Consider the following 14,071-nt stretch of genomic DNA (forward strand, 5'->3'; position numbering starts at 1 on the left):
CTCTTTTTAATCTTTAACTTTCATTTCTCGTTTCTTGTTTTGGTACTTATGTTTTCCTACATATACATCCCCTTTTTATTGTTTCATGTTTCATTTTACTTTAGAGCTTTTGTTTCTGTTTCTTACTTTCAGTTTATTATTTTTAAAATTTATTTTGGGCTGCTTTATTTATTAATCTAAATTTGTTTTCTGCCTTCTCAACTAGAAAATATTCTCAAGAACAAGAATCACATAATTATTTTATGACAAATTAAGCCACAGAAACAGACATAATCAATTTTTCAGCTCGGTAGGTATAAATAGTATTTGAAAATAAAAGAGCTCCCTTAATCTTTTACCCTTTCTGTTTACATGTGTAAAAGTGGAAAGTAAAAGATTTATAGGCATCAATCTTAAAAAAGATTGGAGTGCAGTGGTATGATCATAGTTCACTATAGCCTGGAACTCCTGTTCTCAAGCTTACTGCCTCAGCCTCTTCAGTAGCTAGGACGATAGATATGTACCATTATGCTAATTTTTTAAAAACATTTTTTGTAGAGAGAAGGTCTTGCTATGCTGGCCAGGCTATTCTCAAATTCCTATACTTAGTGATCCTCCCAGCTTGGCCTCCCACAATGCTGGGATTATAGGTGTGAACCAATGTGCTCAGCTTTGAAAAAGATGTCTTGGGCTTTTCTTTCTTTTCTTTCCTTTCTTTTCTTTCTTTCTTTCCTTTCTTTCCTTCTTTCTTTCTTTCTTTCTTTTCTTTTCTTTCTTTTCTTTCTTTTCTTTCTTTCCAGAGTCTCACTGTGTTGCCCTCAGTGGAGCGCTGTGGCATCACAGCTCACAGCAACCTCAAATTCTTGGGTTTAAGTGATTCTCTTGCCTCACCCTCCCACGTAGCTGGGACTACAGGTGCCTGCTACAGTCCCTGGCTATTTTTTTGTTGCAGTTGTCATTGTAGTTTAGCAGTCCTGGGCTGGGTTCGAACCCACCAGCCCCAGTGTATGTGGCTGATGCCCTAGCCGCTGAGCTATAGGCGCCAAGCCTGAAAAAGATTTCTTAATGCTTAATCTTATAATCTAAAAAAGTGCTTTTAAAATCGTGAATATTTGCCAACATTGATGTAATTTGTCGTTCAGTGGAATTATTCTCCTGTTAATGTGATTATAAAATTTGTATTTGAATACATTTTCTAATAGCATACAGACATACAAAAGTAGCACCAACAGTGCTGACTTTAAAAATTGTCTGTAGACCTTGATCCTTATTTAGAAAGACAGTTTGTTCATACTATTTGTTTCTGAGTGCTGGAAGTGCAGCTAATTGTGAATTTGAATTGGGACCAAGACCACCAAGTTGATTCACATAGCCTACCAGGCAGCTGTTGGATGGTAATTTTGCTATTATGCTACTGATCTGGATTGGAGTCAGAGAGTCTTTGTTCACTTTTGTATCCCACAGTGCTTTGTTCACTGTAAATCAGGATTAAATGTTTTTTGATTAAATCAAGAAGTTAGTGGCATGTTCTTGGTTTTTACTGTCATAAAAAATGATGCTCCAACAAATCAGGAATTCACTGTTAAGCCACAGTTTTATATCTTCAGTCCCCTTTTTGAATTATAAAAAAGAAATAGCATATGCTCAAATCTAGACCCAAACAATAGTCCTGAAATTTAGTGGATACTAACTTTGTGTTTTAATTTTCTAAGTGTTTAAGATGAATTAACTCATTTAGTCCCCCTAGTATCCCAGGAAGTGATAAGACTATCATCCCCTTTTGACAGATAAGGAAACTAGTGCTCAGAAGTGCTAAGAAAGTTCTTCAAGGCTACCCAGTAATAAGTGAGAGAGCCAGGTTTCAGATGTAGGGAACCTACTCCAGAATTCATGTGCTTAACCTTTATGCCCTATTTTGGTACTGGTTGTGACCTATCCTGCTTTTCAGGGTCATCTCTTCCCTTTTTCCTATATTTGCCTCATGTCCCATCCCTACAGACTAGTCTTTGATTGTGACTGTTTTATGCATTCCAACGTGCCTTTTTTTCTCTCTGAATGCTTTCCAATATATAGTACAACTCCATTCTCATGGAAGTCTATTCAAGCATTAACACCTGTGGGGTACATTGTGGCAGAGCTGTATCTTTCAAGGAAAAAAATCTTTTCATTTTTCAGAATCTAGCTCTTTGCTTGTGAAAAGAGAGCTTTTTCTCCTTGTGAATACCTTCCCTGACTCACAAAAGTAGAGTCAGTGAATACCTCCTTCTTCTTACTCCTTCATTTGTTATATTTCTCTTTTTGATAACAGCTTTATTGTGATATAATTCATATATCCTAAAATTCACCATTATGATTAATTCATAAATATGTCCCTGTGTTTTAGAATGATATCTAAATAGGCTGTGATAACTACAAATCCTGATTGTGTCTTATTTGTTTCTCACAGATTTCATACTTGTTTGTGTTTTAAAATACTGTTATTATGGCTTGGCACCTATAGCTCAAGCGGCTAAGGCGCCAGCTACATACACCAGAGCTGGCAGGTTCACATCTAGCCGGGCCTGCTAAACAGTGACAACTACAACCAAAGAATAGCTGGGCGTTGTTGTGGGCCCCTGCAGTCCCAGCTACTTGGGAGGCTGAGGCAAGAGAATCACTTATGCCCAAGAGTTGGAGGTTGCTGTGAGCTGTGATACCACAATACTCTACCCAGGGTGATAGCTTGAGGCTCTGTCTCAAAAAAAAAAAAAAATTGTTACTACTGGGTAATCTTTATATTGTTAGTAATGGATAAATATATTTTGAGTACTTACTCTATATCAGGTGTTGTGTTGAGTATTAATGATATAAGTCAAATAAGACATAGTGCCTATCCTTATGAATCTTACAGATTAGAGATAACAAACAGAATCTGTTAGTTTCTTTAGCAAGAAATGCCCAAGAACAATTTAAAATGTTTGGTTGTAGTGGTGGTAGCTTTAGACATTAGGAAATTATGACAAAGTATATTAATAATATGCTCATTTCATATTTAATGGGATGAATAGAGTGTATAATCGTTAGAGCTATATAATTGGCCTTTCTTATCTGTGGGTTCTATATCTGTGGATTCAACTAACTGTGCATCAAATTGGTCTTTTGGAACTATGGATTCAAACAAACCAACAAACCCCCAGAATCCCCAATAAAAATAATACAACAATAAAAAATGCTATTCATTTAAAAACCAATGGAGTATGACAACTATTTATATAGCATTTACATTATAATAGGTATTATAAGTAGTCTGTAGATGATTTAAAGTATATAAGAGAATGTGTATGGTTATATTCAAATACTCTGCCATTTTATATACTTGAATATCCTTCAATTTTGCAATCGGGGCCGGGCACGTGTTCTTGGGACCAGTCCCCTGTGGATAACAAGGGATGACTGTATTATATGATGAATCTAAGAATATATGCAGATTGGCTTTTGGGATGTGTCTAATTTTCACTGTCCTTTTGACAATATGAAGCAATTTTTGTGTGTATTGAACATTGTAGGCTTGGCACCTGTGGCTCAAGCGGCTAAGGCTCAAGTGGCTAAGGCGCAAGCCATGTACACCTGAGCTGGCGGGTTTGAATCCAGCCTGGGCCTACCAAACAACAATGATGGCTGCAACCAAAAAATAGCTGGGTGTTGTAGCGGGCACCTGTAGTCCCAGCGACTTGGGAGGGGAGGCAGGAAAATTTCTTGAGCCCAGGAGTTGAAGGTTGCTGTGAGCTATGATGCAATGGCACTCTTCCCAGGGCAACAGCTTGAGGCTCTGTCTTAAAGAAAAAAAAATAAAAAGAAAATTATAATATATTGAATCAGATGTAGCTTCTGTTCTTTTGTGTTAGGTTTTAAACAGAGCTGTAGCCAAGGAGAAGGTTAAATCCATGTTTTTCTAAGTATCAGATAAACTTGATAAAAATCAATAATGACTCAGGCTGCTTTTGCTTTCCAAAATAAATGAATTATCACCAAATTTGACTGATGCTTTGACATTTCTTGTGGTTTAACTCAGTAGAGTTTATGTATTTATAACTAAATATAAAAAACTGCCCACCTGTAAGTGAATTTTTATTGAAAAATGGACATGGGGCAGTGCCTGTGGCTCATTGTATAGGGCACCAGCCCCATATACTGAGGGTGTTGGGTTCAAATCCGGCCCTAGCCAAACTGCAACAACAATAACAACAAAAATAGCTGGGTGTTGTGGTAGGTGCCTGTAGTCCCAGCTACTTGGGAGGCTGAGACAAGAGAATGCCTAAGTCCACTAGTTGGAGGTTGCTGTGAGCTATGATGCTACGGCACTCTACTGAGGGCGACAAAGTAAAACTCTGTCTCAAAAAAAAGAAAAATGGACATGGTCCTAAAATACTGTAGGACATAACCCATGTTGATTAATGTTGCACTGCATATCTACGATTCTAAAACTTGGTAAAACTTTTATATCTTAAAACTTTTTTTTTTTTTTTGGCTGGGACTGGGTTTGAACCTGCCACCTCCAGTATATGGGGCCGTGCCCTACTCCTTTGAGCCACAGGCGCCGCCATATATGAAAACGTTTTATATCTCACCTTAAACAATTTCTAAAACATGTGCTTTCAGGGTAAAACTTGTAGTCATAGGTTTTATTTTTTGTAGAGTCTGGATCTTTCTTTGCCATAGTAATTTTATTTTCTGTAGAGTCTGGATCTTGCTATGTTGCTTATGCTGCTCTGGTGCCAGACTTTCAAGTTCATATTCTAGCTGTCACTTACCGGTTGTGAGACCTCGAACAAATATCTTAACTTCCCTTTGCCTCAGTTTCCTTGTCTTTAAAATAGAATGATAATACTGTAGTACCACATAGTTGCTGTGAGAATTTTTTTTTTAATTTTTTTTTTTTTATTCTTCCTCCTATAGTGTTTTCCTGCCCCCCATGGAGCTGGGATCACAAGGTCTGGCTGTCTCATTGTCCTGTTGTTGTTGTAGAGACGGGGTCTCACTCTGGCTTATCTGGCTCAGGGGGAGTCTTGGCTGGTCTTGAACCTCTGAGCACAGGTGATCCACCCGCCTTGGCCTCCCGCAGCGCTGGGACAACAGGCGTGAACCACCATGCCCGGCCGTTGCTGTGAGAATTAAACTATTTAATATATAGGTGCCTTAAGTAGTGTCTGTATACATATATATGATCCCACCTAGGTAAAGTATCTAGAGAACTTAAATTCAGAGACAGAAAGTAGAATGGTAGTTGCCAGAGGCTGGCAGAGAGGAGAGTGGAAAGGAAATGGAAGTTCTTACTTAATGGGTAAGATACTTTAGTATCAGTTTTACCAGATGAAAAAGTTCTGGAGATTAGTTGTAAAACAATGTGAATGCACTTAATACTGAACTGTTTACACTTAAAAATGGTTAAGATAGTAAATTTTATATTATGCATATTTTACCACAATTACAACTAATTTTTTAATTAGATATAACTCACATGAAAAAATAAGAAAAGACTTTAAAAGATGCAGCTAGATATTTGATAAAAGATTTATTTAAAGCTTAAAGTTTATTAGAGCACTATGCACCTGTAGTCCCAGCTTCTGGGGAGGTTGTGGCAGGAGCATCACTTGAGGCCAAGAGTCTGCGTATAGCCTGGGCAACACAGCAAGACTCTGTTTCTTAAAAGTAGAAAAACATGGCTCGGTGCCTGTGGCTCAAGTGGCTAAGGCGCCAGCCACATACACCTAAGATGGCAGGTTCTAATCCAGCCTGGGCCCACCAAATAACAATGATGGCTGCAACCAAAAAATAGCTGGGCGTTTTGGTGGGTGCCTGTGGTCCCAGTTACTTGGGAGGCTGAGGCAGGAGACTCGCTTGAGCCCAGGAGTTGGAGGTTGCTGGGAGCTGTGATGTCACAGCACTCTACCCAGGGTGACAGCTTGAGGCTCTGTCTAAAAAAAAGAAAAAGTAGAAAAACAAATAGCCAGGCCCTGTGGGAATATGTCTGTATTCCCAGCTACTGAGGAGGCTGAGGCAGGATCACTTGAACACAGAAGCTCATTGTGTATCTGGCAATGACTATGCCTATGAAGAACCACTGCACTCCAGTCTGGGTGGCACAATGAGACCCCATTTCTAAAATAAATAAATATTTAAAAATTGCATAATATTAAGCCCTGAATACTTCTATGTGCTCTAATAAACTTTAGTAAAGCTTTAAACAAATCATTTATCAAACTTTTAAAACCTTCCTCAAAAATGTGAAGTAACATGTCTAAAATATTGCAGGAAAGAAAGATAATTTTCTATCTAATTCTCACAGCTGGTTCCAATCCTTCAACTAGTAATATTCCCAAACCACCTCTGAATTACTTTTGAATCACTTATGCCCTATTGCAAATGGCAATACTGGAGCACATTTCTCAGTAACATAATTTGAAGGTACTTTTTATACTTGTGTGAAGGCTGAAAAATTCAAAAAAGGACAGTTCATCTTTTATTTTTTCATAAAATATATTATCTTTTAAAAACTGCCTGATACCTAGGTGAAGTATTACAAGGATAAAAAAAGTAAACACGACATGTACTATTAAACTGGAGCTAAGCAATCAACACTCATGTGCACAAATGGTAACAAAACTCAAAAGAAACCAAGCGGGTGGGTGGGAGGAAGAGGGGACTGGTAAATTCACACCTAATGGGTACACTACATGTTATGTCGGTGACAGGGCAAACTTATAACTTTAACCCAAACTGTACAAAAGCAACTCATGTGACCAAAATATTTGTATCCTCATAGAATTCTGAATTGTTTTAAAAACTATATGACATCATCAGTAAACACAAAGATAACATCTATATCTACATACCATACAACAATGGCAGGTAATAACACAGCAGAATTTATGCCAAATTATACATTTATTTTCAACCACGACCATGAACTATATATGCCTTATCACTTCCTGACACCCTATAATTTTACTTTTTTTGAGACAGAGCCTCAAGCTGTCCCCCTGGGTAGAGTGCCGTGGCATCACAGCTCACAGCAACCTCCAACTCATGGGCTCAAGCGAGTCTCTCATATATTTGTGTGCGTGTGTGAGAGAGACAGAGAGAGAGAGAGAGAGAGAGAGACTGGCTTACTTCACTTAGCATGGTCCCAAGGTTCATCTATGTTGTAGCATGTGTCAGATTATCTTTACTTTTTAATGCTGAATAATATTCTGTTCCACTATTTGTGTTTATTACATTTTGTTGATCCATTAGTTCTTCAATGGACACTTGGGTTGCGTCTGCCTTTCTATTATGAATATTGCTATGAACATGGATGTACAAATATCTTTTCAAGACCCTGCTTTCAGTTTTTTTGGGTATATTCCTAGAAGTAGAATTGCTGGATCACATAATTCTATTTTTAAGTTTTTGAGGAAGTACCATGCTGTTTTCTGTAGCAGCTGCACCATTTTACTTTTCTACCAATAGTACACAAAGATTCCAGTTTCTCTTCATCTTCACCAATGGTTGTTATTTTCTGTTTATTTAATAGTAAAGTTTAAGTTCCTAACCCTGATGAGTATGAGATAGTATCTCACTTTGATTTTGCCATTTCCCTAATGATTAGTCATGTTGAGCATCTTTTCATGTGTTTAATGGCCATTGTATATCTTCTTTGGAGAATTATCTATTTAAGTCCTTTGCCCATTTTTGAATCAGGTTTTTAAAATTTTTTTTAGGAGTTTAAAAATATTCTGGATATTATATATGATTTGCACATACTTTCTCCCATAGGTTACCTTATATTTCTTTTGATGTACTGAACACCTTGGTGATTTTTTAAAAACTCAAGTCTCCATGGCCTAGAGCTTCATTTTCATATTTTGGGGATTGTATATAAACTTGTTCTTAACTATCTCACTGGCTTAATTTTTTAAATGTATTTATACAGTCTCACTTTGTCATGCTTGGTAGAGTACTATGGCGTCATAACTCACAGCAACCTCAAATTCTTAGGCTGAAGAGATCTCTTGCCTCCGTTTTTTCGTTTTTAGTAGAGAAGAGGGATCTCACTCTTGCTAACATTGGTCTCGAACTCTTGAGCTCAAGCCATCCACCCATCTCGGCCTCCAGGGGGAGCTACTTAAAAAAATTTTTTTTTGCTAGACTAGGTATGGTGGCTCATGCCTGTAATTCTAGCTCTCTGGAAGGCTGAGGCAAGTGGATTGCTTGAGCTCAGGAGTTTGAGACCAGCCTGAGCAAGAGTGAGACTCTGTCTTTACTAAAAATAGAAAAACTAGCTGGGTATTTGGGTGGGTGCATGTAGTTCCAGCTACTTGGGAGGCTGAGGCAGGAGGATGACTTGAGCCCAAGAGTTTGAGGTTGTTGAGTGCTATGATGATGCCACAGCACTTTACCCTGGGCAACAGAGTGAGACTCTATCAAAAACTAAACCAAAACAAAAAGTAGTGTGTCTTTTACCCTCTTCCATTAAAACTGTAGCTCTTATTATGAATTCTGGTAATATATTACTTCGTTGAAGTCATGTAGTTTATGATGTTCCTTGGCAGGAAAATCTTGAAAATATTCTACTGTTATAGCAGATTTTACACTAAGCCATATTTCAAAGTCATTAGTAAAAGTTCTGGAAAAAGAACAGTCACCATCAAGTGATATGCTACCAAAAGATGGATTGCTACTATTTTAGATGATTTAGTTGTGCCAGTTATATGGGATTTTTATGAGTTATGCCTTACATTATTTCCAGTAAAACTTTGATTTTAAATATAAACATTTATTTAAACATTTAATTCACTACTAATGTAAATAATAAGTTCTGTGTTCTTGTAAATTTTTTTCAATGCTAGAATTGTCTATATATAGGCACATTCTGCACTGAATGAAATGAAGTGATTTTCATCCTAGCTTTTTGATGACAGTAGTTCTATTTGATGAAAAAGTAATTAGTTTTGAAATGAGACACAGACTGTAATATCTTCTTCTCTAAGTGGAACATTTAAACTATTCTCTGGGTTCTTACACGAGTACTTAGCATTTATACTTGAGTTTTCATTGCTTACAAATATTGTCAACTGCAAAGGGAGCAGTGTCTCAGAAATTCAACATAAGAGTAGTCCAGAAGTCACTTGCTTGACTTTTAAATTACTTTGGAGTCTGTGGTGGGATACTGATATCGCTGCAACAGGTGTGTTTAGCACTTTCAACAATATAGTAAACCACACAGTAATGTCTTTGTGTAGAAAAATTGCAAACTCTCCAACTGTTTATTCTCATTCAGTTTGGTAATGGACTATAGTAACCTTTCATGTTCACATAGTCTAAATCAAAACTGCCTTGATTCCTCTATCATTGCAAATTTCAATCTGATTTTAGTTTGGGTATAATAATTTGATCTTAACAAGTTTTTAGGTTTTGAATTCTTCAGTTATTGCCTCCTCCTCACTTACCAGGCTGACTTGATGTAATAAGACCTGCTTTTCTTTATGGTCATATGTGCTTAATCTAAAATTTGATGGTAAATTAAAAATTATAATCTAATACTGTCACCAAGGTGGACATTGGGCCATTTATTCATTTCTAAAACTATGTTGTGTGTTTGCTATATAGCAATTGTTTTGTGTAGTTAGGGTACACAGATGATAGACATATATATAATCTTTGAGATGTTTTTATTTTGCAGTTTGTATAGGGCAGGGAGATAGGTCAAAGATTACAAAGTTTTGTGATAATTTCTGTGATTGAAATAGGGAAAGGTTGTTATGAGAGTGCATAGGAGAATCATTTAACCTATAGTTTGAAGTGTTTAGGAGCAGGTCATATCTGAATTGAGTCTTGAGGGAAAAGTAGACATTAGCCAGGTAAAGAGGAAGAGAAGCCTGGGAAAAGACTTAGCTGATATGACCCAGTGTGATAGGAATAAGTAGTGGCTATCATTTGTTGAACCTTGTCATGTGTCAAACTCTGTGTTAGGAGTTTTATGTATTTTATTTTATTTTTTTTGAGACAGAGTCTCACTATGTTGCCCTCCATAGAGTGCTGTGGCATCACAGCTCACAGCAACCTCAAAGTCTTGGGCTTAAGCGATTCTCTTGCTTCAGCCTCCCAAGTAGCTAGGACTACAGGCCCCTGCCACACTGCAGGCTATATTATTATTGTAGTTGTCATTGTTGTTTGGCAGGCCCAGGTCAGGTTCGAACCCACAAGCCCTAGTGTATGTGGCTGGCACCCTGGCTGCTGAGCTAGATGCGCTGAGCCAGTGTGTTAGGAGTTTTAAACCACTTACTTCCTAGTAACCTATGGGGTAGGTATTGTTACCTATAGTTTGCAAACTAGGAAACTAATAATCATAACCCTCCTGAGGGCATGACATGCTCAATGGTGGCAGAGCTAGATTTAAGGAGCCTAGCTTTTCTTTTTCTTCCTAGTCTGTTTCATTCCAGCAAAGGACAGTTTCAAGATGGAGGAGAGAGTTAAATAGTTACCATGCTGGAGTGGTGACAGCGGCAGTGAGAGGATGAACAACAAGTTCAACGCCTTGAAAAATGATGACAGTGGGGACCATTATCAGAATGAAGAAAACAGCGCACAGAAAGATGGTGAGAAGGAAAAAATGGAACAAGACAAGAATCAGAACAGCAGCAAAAGGAAGACTCTTGTCCCTGGACCAGCAGAGCACCCGCTGTAGTACAACTACACTTTTTGGTATTCCAGGAGAACCCCCGGCCGTCCTACCAGCTCACAAAGCTATGAACAGAATATCAAATAGATTAGCACCTTTGCCTCTGTGGAGCAGTTCTGGAGGTTTTATAGCCACATGGTACGTCCTGGGGACCTGACAGGCCACAGTGACTTCCATCTCTTCAAAGAAGGAATTAAACCCATTTGGGAGGATGATGCAAATAAAAATGGTGGCAAGTGGATTATTCAGTTGTGAAAGGGCTTGGCCTCTCATTGCTGGGAGAATCTCATCCTGGCCATGTTGAGGGAACAGTTTATGGTGGGAGAGGAGATCTATGGGCTGTGGTCTCTGTCTGCTTTCAGGAGTACATAATTTCAATATGGAATAAGACTGCCAGCGACCAAGCAACCACAGCCTGAATCTGGGATATGCTTCAGTGAGTGCTTAACCTACCTCCCAACACCATTATGGAAAACAAAACTCACACCGACAGCATCAAAATGCCAGGCAGGCTGGGCCCCCAAAGGCTCCTTTTTCAAAACCTCTGGAAGCCATGGTTGAATGTGCCATGACCCTCTCCCTCTCTGGATGACACCATTATTGAAGCTGGTGTCATCAGAGTCTCTTGTTCTGTTGGCATGCTACCTGGAAGATCCTTCTGTCCTGGACAAGAGGAATTGGAAGAGCATTTTATGTTTTAATAACAGGCTAACAACGCAGCAGCTACAACATCAGCTGAGATCACTTGGTAAATGGTGCTAAACTAAAAAAAAAAAATAGTTACCATGCTGTTAAAAGGTCAGATATGTAGGTTGAGTTCTGAAAAGTGTACAAAAATATTCACTAAGACTTTTCTTATGTGCCAAGAACCATGCTGGACATTAAGAATAAAATGATAAATGCCAAAGTGGTAGAGATATACAGTGAAAGAACGTAGAGACATTGAGTGAAAGTGTAGTTGGAAAAAGCTTGATTGCAAAGGAAAAGATAGTGATTGAGCAGTAAAACTAGAGGAAATCAGGAGTATTTTTGGTTTTTGATTTTTAAATATACAAAATATTTTCTTTGTTTATGTGCTGCAGAGAAAAAGCCATAGGAGGAGAAAGAGTGAAGATATAAATGAAAGATCCATTGGATCCTACTTGTTTAATTAAGTACATTACAAGATGGTTCATGAATTTGTAATAGGCATAGAATTTTAGTATGATTATCCTGCTCTTGAATAATGGAGACTTGAGTAAACAATGAAACCTCTTATGTCAGATTTCTGCATCCCTCTTCACTATCCCTCAATTATTCTGTTCATACTCCTGTCTACCATAGTATTTGTTATATTGAATTAGAGTCATTACTGTCTCCCTCTTAGATAATGTGCTTCTTGAGAGGGGGAAGGAGTAGAGACCATGTGTGGTGCCACCTAGCATCTGGTGTAATCTAATATTAATAAATGGTTCCTGAAACAATGGAACAGCAAATGACTCTGAGTTTTATATTCGTACTATTTATGAACAGCACTTTTTTGTTTTTGTCTTTTAACTTGTAAGGGTTGAAAGGTATATATGTGGGTCATTATGGAAATTTTGAGATACACAAAAGTCAAGAAACATAATATCTACCCAGGGGGAAACAAATGAAACCCTCCCAGCAACACTGATAAACCCAGAAAGTAGAAACTTGCATAGGTGAATCAGAAAAGATGCTGTTGACTGTGTTTCTTGAAAGTAAAATAATGGGCCATCACACAGTTGGTCTCAAAAATTTTGTGGTGACCCACTATCTACTCTGTGAAGATTTTGTTGTATTATAAATTAAATACTTAACACTTTTAGATGTGCTACAAAAGAGAACTTGGAACATTTTGAGTCCTGAAAGGACTTAAAAAAAATTTTTTTTCATTCTTTTTTTTTAAATTGTTGGGGATTCGTTGAGGGTACACAGAACCAGGTTATACTGATTGCTTTTGTTAGATAAGGACCCTCTTATATTTGGGTCCTACCCCCAAAAGGTGTACCACACCCCTTGAGCCCCCTACCCCTTCCCTCCTTCCCTTTCTCAGCTCTCTCCTTCCCCCACCCTCCATTGTGTACTGGGACCTTAATTGTCCTCATATCAGAATTGAGTACATAGGATTCTTATTTCTCCATTCTTGTGAAGCTTTACTAAAAATAATGTGTTCCACATCCATCCAGGTTAATACAAAGGATGTAAAGTCTCCATCTTTTTTAGTGGCTGAATAGTATTCCATGGTATACAGATACCACAGCTTGTTAATCCATTCCTGGGTTGGTGGGCATTTAGGCTATTTCTACATTTTGGCAATTGTAAATTAATCTTCAATAAACAGTCTAGTGCAAGTGTCCCTGTGGTAAAAGGATTTTTTTTCTTCTGGGTAGATGCCCGGCAATGGGATTGCAGGATCAAATAGGAGGTCTAGCTTGAGTTCTTTGAGGGTTCTCCATACTGCCTTCCAAAAAGGTTGTATTAGTTTGCAGTCCTACCAGCAGTATAAAAGTGTTCCCTTCTCTCCACATGCGTGCCAGCATCTGTAGTTTTGAGACTTTGTGATGAGGGCGGTTCTCACGTTAGATGGTATCTCAGGGTGGTTTTGATTTGCATTTCTCTAATAATTAGGGATGATGAACATTTTTTCATGTTTTTGTTAGCCATTGTCTGTATTCTTTAGAGAAGGTTCTATTCATCTCTCTTGTCCAGTGATGATTTTACATATAGGTTATAGTATGTTTCAAAATATTTTTGATACTGAATTATGAAAGATGGTGTCCTAATTATTAATTTCCTTCAGTTTGTGATTATCTGCTCTTTGTGAGATTTTTCTCTAGGCATAGTAAGACAGAAAAATTAAGGATTGTATTTTAGTAACATGGGAACCAAGTTTTAATGTAAATTATGGTTCTATTTTATTCTATTTATTATTGGGAATAGCATTTTGTATAAAATATTTGTTTTAAATTTTATCAGCCATCGTAATTGTTGTACATTTTAAAATGCCAGTTGTAACTAATAATGATGATTTAGTCTGTTCTTCTGTGTCTGTTAGATTTTCTTTGATTTTTTAATTCATAATTTGAAAATTACTCTGGAGAACTTTTATGGTTTATTTACTTTAAACATCAAAGTATACTTAATTTAAGATACATAGGTATATATGGAGAATGTTTTAATTTTATTCTAGATTTTATAGTGTTTTGATGCTTTCTTGATTTCCATCAGCTGTGATTTAAAGGAAAACAAATTTAAAAATTTCTGGCTCGGTGCCTGTGGCTCAAGTGGCTAAGGTGCCAGCCACATACACCTAAGGTGGCGGGTTCGAATCCCAACCCGGGCCCGCCAAACAATAATGGCTGCAACCAAAAAATAGCCAGGCATTGTGGC

General features: G+C 37.6%; 1 protein-coding gene and 1 pseudogene across 1 annotated transcript in view; both read left to right on the plus strand.

Moving 5' to 3' along the window:
• The window catches only part of WDR70 (WD repeat domain 70), a 289,355-nt gene that overhangs the window by 51,188 nt on the left and 224,096 nt on the right, over nucleotides 1-14,071 (plus strand). The window lies entirely within an intron of this gene.
• LOC105887291 lies at nucleotides 10,505-11,267 on the plus strand (annotated as a pseudogene).

The sequence above is a fragment of the Otolemur garnettii genome, unplaced genomic scaffold (assembly GCF_000181295.1).
Source record: "Otolemur garnettii isolate 467f Iridium unplaced genomic scaffold, OtoGar3 scaffold00063, whole genome shotgun sequence".
Classification (NCBI taxonomy): domain Eukaryota; kingdom Metazoa; phylum Chordata; class Mammalia; order Primates; family Galagidae; genus Otolemur; species Otolemur garnettii.